The sequence below is a fragment of the Uranotaenia lowii genome, chromosome 1 (assembly GCF_029784155.1).
Source record: "Uranotaenia lowii strain MFRU-FL chromosome 1, ASM2978415v1, whole genome shotgun sequence".
Classification (NCBI taxonomy): domain Eukaryota; kingdom Metazoa; phylum Arthropoda; class Insecta; order Diptera; family Culicidae; genus Uranotaenia; species Uranotaenia lowii.
Genome location: NC_073691.1, coordinates 179,708,827 through 179,719,312, shown reverse-complemented (window position 1 = coordinate 179,719,312; position 10,486 = coordinate 179,708,827). Strand labels below are relative to the sequence as shown.

Below are 10,486 nucleotides of genomic sequence, written 5' to 3'. Positions count from 1 at the left end.
AAGGTTAAGATCAGCTACGACGCCTAACTTGTGGTTGGAAAAAATGAACGCATCGCAACGACGCTGTGGCACGATTGGTTCAAATGACTGCATCTCTTAAGTTCATTCCGATGCTTTGCGAACAGTTCGCCTACTGATTTTAAGGCGACGTCAACCGAAGGATCCGTTCGTTTGAATTCATCGGGGATAAGTTCAAACAACCTTATCGAGATAGGGTCGTTTGAACGTTCAATTGAATGTTCACTTTTGAACGTTCAATTGAATGTTCGTCTGATGCGTTCGGCAGCCTAAGGCAAGACGCCGAGCCGTGTTTGGATGGGATGGATTATTGATATGGTGCATTGCTTGCGTGTGATGTTCGGTCGTCGCTCGACGATAGAGGGTGTCGGGTGTCTTGTAGCGCGCGGACGACTTGGTAAAGAGAATGAGGCGCAGCTACAGTTTCATTTAACGGTGCAATTTTACTGAATAAAATGCAAACCGCCCAACTACGGTTGGGCTTGTAAGGCTTGTAAGAGATTTTTTATTCTTTTTCATTCCATGTTAGGTTCAGAACTGAAGCAAACCGTCAAGACCCGCGAAATTTAATTCAAATTTTCAGATATCAGATTCAGATTTCAGATTTTAGATTTAGATTCCAGATTCAGATTTCAGATTCAGATTTCAGATTCAGATTTCAGATTCAGATTTCAGATTCAGATTTCAGATTCAGATTTCAGATTCAGATTTCAGATTCAGATTTCAGATTCAGATTTCAGATTCAGATTTTAGATTCAGATTTCAGATTCAGATTTCAGATTTTAGATTTAGATTCCAGATTCAGATTTCAGATTCAGATTTCAGATTCAGATTTCAGATTCAGATTTCAGATTCAGATTTCAGATTCAGATTTCAGATTCAGATTTCAGATTCAGATTTCAGATTCAGATTTCAGATTCAGATTTCAGATTCAGATTTCAGATTTTAGATTTAGATTCCAGATTCAGATTTCAGATTCAGATTTCAGATTCAGATTTCAGATTCAGATTTCAGATTCAGATTTCAGATTCAGATTTCAGATTCAGATTTCAGATTCAGATTTCAGATTCAGATTTCAGATTCAGATTTCAGATTCAGATTTCAGATTCAGATTTCAGATTCAGATTTCAGATTCAGATTTCAGATTCAGATTTCAGATTCAGATTTCAGATTCAGATTTCAGATTCAGATTTCAGATTCAGATTTCAGATTCAGATTTCAGATTCAGATTTCAGATTCAGATTTCAGATTCAGATTTCAGATTCAGATTTCAGATTCAAATTTCAGATTCAGATTTCAGATTCAGATTTCAGATTCAGATTTCAGATTCAGATTTCAGATTCAGATTTCAGATTCAGATTTCAGATTCAGATTTCAGATTCAGATTTCAGATTCAGATTTCAGATTCAGATTTCAGATTCAGATTTCAGATTCAGATTTCAGATTCAGATTTCAGATTCAGATTTCAGATTGGAAATGGACTTCCGCTCATTATGAGTTGATGTTTTACATATATGAGTTTATGTTTAACATATATGAGTTAATGAGTTGATGATTAAATATATTGAGTCCCAAATTCATGGCGTACACCATTTGATTAAGACCCGAAATCAGAAATTTGGAATTCATTTATTGGGGTTAGAATAGAAAAAATGAAAAATTTGGTAATATTTTGTTCACCAGAACTATCACTAAATGTAATGAAATGATTAACTGTTGGTGGTAGATTTTCTAACATGATTTACTTTTCAAATGCCCATTAATTTCCATATTTTTTTCATCCCGATGGAATGAACACTTTAAATGGAAATGACGTTAGGGTTGGTGGCAAAGGGGTATAACTTATACCGTATAAGTAAATTACTTGGTAGCAAATGGGTCTGCACTTATACCCCTTTGGCTCCAAACAAAAAGTAATTTTCAGTAAGCAGGATTTTTTCAACAATATCAAAACATGAGAAAATAGCGAAATAAAATTGTGATTAAAACAGCATATGATGTTTGACAGTCGAAGATTTGTTCTAGATGGTTAACTCAATTTTTTCCATTTTGCACTTATACCCCTTTTGGCTCCAAGGGCCTCAAATATGAATCTAAAATCTTAACCCAAAATCTTAACCTTAATCCTAAAACTGAATGCTTAATATGAAACCTGAATCTGATATCTGAATCAGGATCTGAAATCTGAAATCTGAATCAAAATATGAATCTGAAATCTGAATCTGAAATCTGAATCTGAAATCTGAATCTGAAATCTGAATCTGAAATCTGAATCTGAAATCTGAATCTGAAATCTGAATCTGAAATCTGAATCTGAAATCTGAATCTGAAATCTGAATCTGAAATCTGAATCTGAAATCTGAATCTGAAATCTGAATCTGAAATCTGAATCTGAAATCTGAATCTGAAATCTGAATCTGAAATCTGAATCTGAAATCTGAATCTGAAATCTGAATCTGAAATCTGAATCTGAAATCTGAATCTGAAATCTGAATCTGAAATCTGAATCTGAAATCTGAATCTGAAATCTGAATCTGAAATCTGAATCTGAAATCTGAATCTGAAATCTGAATCTGAAATCTGAATCTGAAATCTGAATCTGAAATCTGAATCTGAAATCTGAATCTGAAATCTGAATCTGAAATCTGAATCTGAAATCTGAATCTGAAATCTGAATCTGAAATCTGAATCTGAAATCTGAATCTGAAATCTGAATCTGAAATCTGAATCTGAAATCTGAATCTGAAATCTGAATCTGAAATCTGAATCTGAAATCTGAATCTGAAATCTGAATCTGAAATCTGAATCTGAAATCTGAATCTGAAATCTGAATCTGAAATCTGAATCTGAAATCTGAATCTGAAATCTGAATCTGAAATCTGAATCTGAAATCTGAATCTGAAATCTGAATCTGAAATCTGAATCTGAAATCTGAATCTGAAATCTGAATCTGAAATCTGAATCTGGAATCTAAATCTAAAATCTGAAATCTGAATCTGATATCTGAAAATTTGAATTAAATTTCGCGGGTCTTGACGGTTTGCTTCAGTTCTGAACCTAACATGGAATGAAAAAGAATAAACAATCTCTTACAAGCCTTACAAGCCCAACCGTAGTTGGGCGGTTTGCACCCGAATAGAAAAACATTGTGAAAAGACCATGAATTTCATTTTCACGCAACCATGAATTTTATAGTTGAAACTATGCGAATCATGGTACATAAAACCTTGAATAAACTGTCAAATTCATAGTTTTGGACAGTGAAATTTATGGTTTTAGCAAAATTTACCATGAAAAAAGGGGGTTGTTAAGCAACTTAACAATGAAAAAATCGACTTTTTCCCATACATTTGGAAACTCAAAACGATAAAGTTAACGGTTATTACAGCTTCCACTTTTTTCAAAGAAACTGTGGAGTTCATTGTTTTCCCTTGAATTTCAATCGTTCAATAATCTTGAACATCAATTTTAATTCACAATTTATCATAATTCCAGGACCGTGAAATTCCATGGTAAAAATTATTGTTTTCAGTTATTTTTTCTTCTAAATTCATATTTACTATTGAATGAAATAAACAGGTTTCATTTGTTTGCTTCAATTTTTATTCAAATTTTTCGTCTTGTTTAAAAAAAAATCATCACTTTCCAGAAGCTATAAAAAACCATCTGCACTACGGAGCTTCTAAACTGTAACATTGGCGGCTCTTGTACCGCATCTTCTGCCCGATCCTGGGACAAGGCTGGATTCCTGCACATCATGAAGTACCAGACCACAAATCCGTTTGATATCGGTTTGCCTCGGACGTCTATCTTGTCCACGTCGCAGCCATTGTATACGGCCCACATCTAAAGTTGGCCATGGGGAACTTTGAATTTCCGTCAGCTTCTAGAATAAAAAAAATTTCGGTTTAGTTAGCCTACATATAAATGAATAAATAATAAAATTATTTACCAAGATCACCGAATTTAAAGCCATCATTTTCTGTTCAGATTCCGATCAGCTTGATTTCGACTTGGTCCGGATTCACTGATTCCGACCGCGAAAATTTAAATTTAAGTTAACTTCCTCCGAGAGAAAGTGACGTTTTTAGAGCGCCAAAATTTCATTACACGAAAAAATGTAAATGTGTAAAAAAGCAAAAAATTACCAATTTTCGCGTGGTTCGGATTATCATTCAACCATGAAGAACACTGGTACAATAAAAATCACAAGAATTTCAATGTGATACCGTACGATGTTCGTGTTTTTGAAATATTTGCAACTTTGAAATATTTTGAATTAATGATATACTTCACGGTAACTTTAAAAATCATGGTATTTTCAAAATTTAAACCGGTTGATAAATATTTTGAAATCACTATGAAGTTTACTGTTAAATTCAAAATCATTGTTACGATATATTATTACCATGGTCTTTGCTATTCGGGCATTTTATTCAGTAAAATTGCACCGTTAAATGAAACTGTAGCTGCGCCTCATTCTCTTTACCAAGTCGTCCGCGCGCTACAAGACACCCGACACCCTCTATCGTCGAGCGACGACCGAACATCACACGCAAGCAATGCACCATATCAATAATCCATCCCATCCAAACACGGCTCGGCGTCTTGCCTTAGGCTGCCGAACGCATCAGACGAACATTCAATTGAACGTTCAAAAGTGAACATTCAATTGAACGTTCAAACGACCCTATCTCGATAAGGTTGTTTGAACTTATCCCCGATGAATTCAAACGAACGGATCCTTCGGTTGACGTCGCCTTAAAATCAGTAGGCGAACTGTTCGCAAAGCATCGGAATGAACTTAAGAGATGCAGTCATTTGAACCAATCGTGCCACAGCGTCGTTGCGATGCGTTCATTTGCAATCAAAAGTCGGCGTGCTATGTTCGCAAGCCGACGCTTCCGAAGATAAAGTTAGTTTGATCTGGTCGGGAAAAAGTCGAACGCTGCATGCAAAATGATGCGATGCTTTGCACCTCTGGCTTTTTCCCAACCAAAGTTTTTATTATTTTTGGTCGAAATCTTATTATTTTTAAAATATATTTTTCTGCGTGTAGGAGGCCCCAGTAGACCTAGACCAATGTAATAAGGCCGCCGCTTCCGACGGCGGATCGGCGGCCTCCTCGGATTGGGGAGCCTCGGCGGCTTTGTGCCGCCTCACCCCTTGCATCCTCGATGTTTGCGGCAATGCCGCAAAACTTAAGAAAAGAAAACATGCAACGTTGTCCGAAAAGTTAATCTCAACGTGATCACACGAAAAAAGAAATTATGCCAAATGGCTTTATGCCAAATGGCTTTTATGCCAAATGACCTTTATGCCAAATGGCCTTTATGCCAAATGGCTTTTATGCCAAATGGCTTTATGCCAAAAGGCATTATGCCAAATGGCTTTATGCCAAATGGCTTTATGCCAAATGTCATACTCCCAATAAAGTTAAAGTTCCTGATAACCATCGAACAATAAGTGAATATAATGCACATTTTTTGATTTTGTTGAACAAAAAGTGGTCGATTTTATAAATAGGATTTGAATAGGTGTTCCGAATTTTCAAACGCGTTTTTCTCGTTTCGAGCTAACTGCTAGTTTCGCCCTTTTTAAATGTTACGCTAGATTTGGTACCTACACTGAACCAAATCGGGCTATAAAATGTATAAGATGATTCTAATAATTATTACCAATACAATGACTAATAGAAACTAACGGTAAATTCATTGAAAATCATAACAAAATCCAATACTTTCTACCAGTTCGACGATATCTGACAGTATCCAGTGAAAGATACTGGAAAATTCAATAAATTTTAATAGCTTTTAACACTTTTTAAAATGTACAGGAAAATCCAGTAGTGGTTCGTTTAATTTTCGATACCTGTTCAGAATCAGAGAAATTAAACTATAAGCTGCCGCCGAACATAAATTGAACTAAAGAATATGGTTAGGTCTATTTCTGATCCCATGTTTGTTTATCAGGTTGGTGCGGAATCGGAAACTTCTTCAGCAGCAAATAATTGAACAATGAGTGATAAAAAAATCCTCAAGAATATTACAACTCGTTGTAAGTTAACATAACTTTTCCAAATTAAATAATAATTTTGTTTTTTCAATGAATTTGTGTTTTTCAGCTCACATTTTATTTAAATGAGAACATCCGGATTAATAAAAATTAGTCATCTGTTCAGAGAAACTTTCGGGCGCGTAATTATGATCCGGAAAATGCTCACTGAAGAGGTTCATCATACTTAACCAGCATCAACATGAGAAGAATAATAATAATTAAGCTTAATTTTTAAGCTAAAATTTGAAAAAGCTGATGAATACCGCTGTTTTTATTCAATTTCCGATTCGCGGGATTTGGTTCTGACACTCTACAGGAACCCGAACCAGAAGAACCCCGGACCTGCCCCCGATGCCAGTTGAACAGATCTTCGCAATTATGGAAAGTTTTTAATCGGTAAGTTTAAATAAAAAAAGGTTCCTCAACGATAAGTTTTTTTTTTTTCAATAAATATTATTTGCAGGTGACAACATACAAACGGAGTACGAAATGGCCTGTGGAATCCTTAAACCTGGACATTACTGCTGAGAACATATATAGATCTGAATCCGTAATAATCTTCAAATTTACATGATATGATGAAAGTTTTCTTTTTCAATTATGCCATTAAATTTGTTTTATCAAGTTTAATGATGTATTTCCTTTACGCTACAGTGAATAAAAATAAATAAACTTATGAATAAATTGAACCACTGCATGTTTTACGGAATCTATGAACTATTCATTTTACTTTTTAAAATAATAAATTAAATCATCCTGGAGAATTTTGAAATTCATTGAAATTTCCTATAAAATTAATCACCTCTATTTCGACCGTCAAATCGTAAAAAGTATTGGATTTTCCTTTAGTGCAAAAACACTAAAATTTCCAATAAACCTTATAGCCCGATTTCGGTCAGTGTAGTTTAGTTTCCTCTACTAATAAAGAGATGTCGCTAACAATAGCAAAATGGTACTCACCTTTGCAAGGTACCATCTTGAACTTGTTTGTTTATTTCGGTGCGTCCTTTTTTTTTCTTTTTCTTTCTTATGGATTTGTCGAAAACGACTGGCTAAAACCAAGTACACTGAGCAAAATCGAGCTATAAACAGTATTAGGAATTTTAGTATTTTTGCACTACTAGAAAATCCAATACTTTTTATAGGTAAGCGCAAAATTTTGCGCATATAGTTTAGCGTTCCGATAAATTTTATAGGAATTTACAGTAGAAATAATTTAATTGTAATATGATGAAAATGATTATTCTTTACAATGAAATGAATGTATTTAATTCTTCTTTCGATTTTAAATTGATTTGTTATGAAAAATGAAACATCTGGGCTTGAAGCATCATAATATTTTATTGATCACAAAAACTTTTATTAGTACACTGCCAAAAAGTAAATTTAAAAACAAATCAAATTATCAACAATTATCACTACCTCAAAGAGAATGATTTTTATAACGACCTGGCTTGATATCGGCTTGGCCTCGACTATGTGGACATTCATGGCACATATGATATCTTAAAATGTAAATGACGAATAGTTTAAACTAAAAAAATTTCCTAGAAGATCTGAGACTTCCAGTTTTTATTCCACAGTCAAGATTCAGTTTAACAAATTATATTTAGCTCCAATTCATAAACTTAAATAATAAATCCATATCTAAAAATAATTCCGAACATTATTATGGAATTGTTTTTTAATAATTTCAAATTTAAAGCAGCCTCAATTAACATTTTAAAAATCATTTTTCTATTTAAATTTCATTCAAAATTGGTAATGCGCCAAATGTAAAAAAAATCGAGTTGTTAGCTAAGTGAAAGACCTACTGACAAGCGTGTTGAATTAAAAAGTAGGTCTCCTAACGTTGCCGGAGCCGGATGGTTGAATGAGTAAGTATTGAGGAAATAAAATAATATTTTTGCTGGGTAATAGAGCTGTCCCACTTAAAACGCGATTTACTGAAAACCTTTTTGGCGCATCCGCTCTTATATAAAATTAATACCAATGTATTCCTATAGCTATCTCTGTTTATATCCAATTGTATGTAATCCCGATATTTGAATGAAAAACTCACTAGGCACTAAAAACTACACTAGGCTTGATAAATGATGTTGATGAGAGAGAGCTCCTAGGGTGATGCAGATTACAGATACATTTGAACAGAAGCATCTGAAAACGATTACAGATTCTCTTAGATACATCAGACTTCATGTGAAATCTTTTAAATCGCGTTCTAAATCTGAACAACGGGCTTTCCAACCACTTTTTGATGTTGAGTGGCCATGACTAGCATTATTAGATTTAACCATTTTACCTAAAAAAGAAAAACTATGTTACAACAAAATAAGATAAGTTGACACATTTTACCATCAGATATGATGACTGCGGAAAACCTGACGCGTAGTTGATGCGGAGCTGCAGCTGCCGTTGATTTTGTTGCTTCAGATTGGTTTAAAAAAACTCGAAGAGCAGAGAAAAGCTACATAGCAGAACGATCATAGTGAACCTGGATAGTAATAAAATGAAATAAAAATAACGACATAAAAATTATAAATTTACAAATTGAATGATAAATTCCTGGGACATAACTTTAATTCCAATATGTTTACAGAACCATTCTCAGTTTTCTAATCATAATAACAGATTACAGTAAATTTATCATAGTTCATAACCGTCAATTTTAAATTTGGACTCAAAAGTATACAAACGGTACTAGATTCAATCTGATTTCTGATTGTTTATTTATATTCAAAGAGCAGGTTTCAAGAAACTCTAAGCTGAATGAAACTCCGATTTCGAAGTAGTCGATGATTCCTTGGAATTCAGCCACAGTATTTTAACAACCCAAATACTAATATTAATGTTTTTTTTTTAATTTAATTAGAGAGACTTTTCCAGTTAATTCGTCTCTGATCAGTAAATAAATCAAATAATGAATAACGAAACTCACTGAGGATGCAAGCAAGTAGCTAGTGAAATACTAGTATTTGGGTTTTTCAAATACTGTGACTGAATTCAAAGGAATCATCGACTACTTTGAAATCATGATTGTTCATATTTAATTCTGATCTCTGAAATTCCTATATTGGATTCAAATCAAATACGAAACATTAGAGAGATATAAGAATAAAATTTAGAAATAGAATTCAAATTTAGGATTAAGATAGAGAACTGTTTTGGTTATATATAGTAAAAATTTTTACATACCCCTGCAGCATTTATCCCCGAGCAAGTGTTCGAAATTGTTTTAGAGTTTTGCTGCCATCATCTTTTTGTATCAATGAAGGTGCTTCTGGCAAAGTCGATCAAGCAACGCAACGTCGGAAGCTTACCTTGAAAAAAATTGAACATAAATAGCAAAAAAGATTTTAAAATTTACAAATTTAATACCAGAAGGTGGACTACGCGATAGTCTTCGGAACCATTGAAGCTTATTCCGGGGACTCTTGAACCACTGACCACCTTGAATGGTAAGAGCTTTTTTACCCGACTCTGCTGATCCGGCGAAATGCAACCTTGAAAAACAAAAACAAACTATAGTATACAAATATGATTGAATAATACAAATTTACAACTTTACCGTCAACAGATGGTAACTTCGGGAGAATGAACAAAACCATTTTATCCGCACTTTTTAACGGAATTCCTAACGTTCGGGTTTTCCGTAAAGGCATTGCTTTTTCTTCTGTCCGATTCTCCTGATTTCGTAGCCCGTGGTGCTCCTTTTGAAGAAAAAACAAAATATGTAAGGAAAATTGCGAAACTTTACCTGTTTCAATGCCTAGAGATTACCTCGGAAGAATATTTAGGGGCCATCGGAGATTCCTTTTGGTGCGATCCAGGAAGTCGTGTGTTCTGCTCACTTGAATAAAACCAAAACACAATTTGAACGATGTTTTTCTTCCGCCAAGTATGTTTACTGCTGTGACTCTTGATGATGTGGTGCTGGTTGTTCCGGCGGAGTGTTCACCTTGTTTCCGCTGGAACTGCTCCGATTTTTGTCCGGTCGGATGATGGAGTTTGTCGAGCTGTACGGGGTTAAGAAATAAATAAATTATTTGCTGAAAACAGTTTTTTTTTCACTTACCTTTATCGCTCTCTTTGTTGTCGGCCTCGGTGTGAAAATCTTTCAGTGCTGTCAAGGTTTTTCCGGTCCAATTCCCGGAGTTTTCCGGAATCGTTAGTTTTTCTTTTTTAAGCTGATGCGCAGAACTCTTTCAGTCATTCAAGACACTACACGAAAATGCATGAATACACATGAATGCAAAATATAAACTCTACAAATCGTAAAAAGTATTGGATTTTCCTTTAGTGCAAAAACACTAAAATTTCCAATAAACCTTATAGCCCGATTTCGGTCAGTGTAGTTTAGTTTCCTCTACTAATAAAGAGATGTCGCTAACAATAGCAAAATGGTACTCAC

At 34.2% G+C, this 10,486-nt stretch overlaps 2 long non-coding RNA genes across 2 annotated transcripts; one reads left to right on the top strand and one right to left on the bottom strand.

Moving 5' to 3' along the window:
- The first annotated feature begins 5,763 nt into the window (after nt 1-5,763).
- On the top strand, nt 5,764-6,726 carry LOC129752263 (uncharacterized). Its single transcript, XR_008738861.1, has 3 exons — nt 5,764-6,075; nt 6,143-6,471; nt 6,539-6,726. It is a non-coding gene; the product is annotated as an uncharacterized LOC129752263 (long non-coding RNA).
- A 1,702-nt stretch (nt 6,727-8,428) lies between these two features.
- LOC129739216 (uncharacterized) lies at nt 8,429-10,289 on the bottom strand. Its single transcript, XR_008735770.1, has 6 exons — nt 10,151-10,289; nt 9,856-10,091; nt 9,644-9,785; nt 9,454-9,578; nt 9,271-9,395; nt 8,429-8,569 (listed from the first exon to the last, which is right to left on the bottom strand). It is a non-coding gene; the product is annotated as an uncharacterized LOC129739216 (long non-coding RNA).
- Nucleotides 10,290-10,486: the final 197 nt, after the last annotated feature.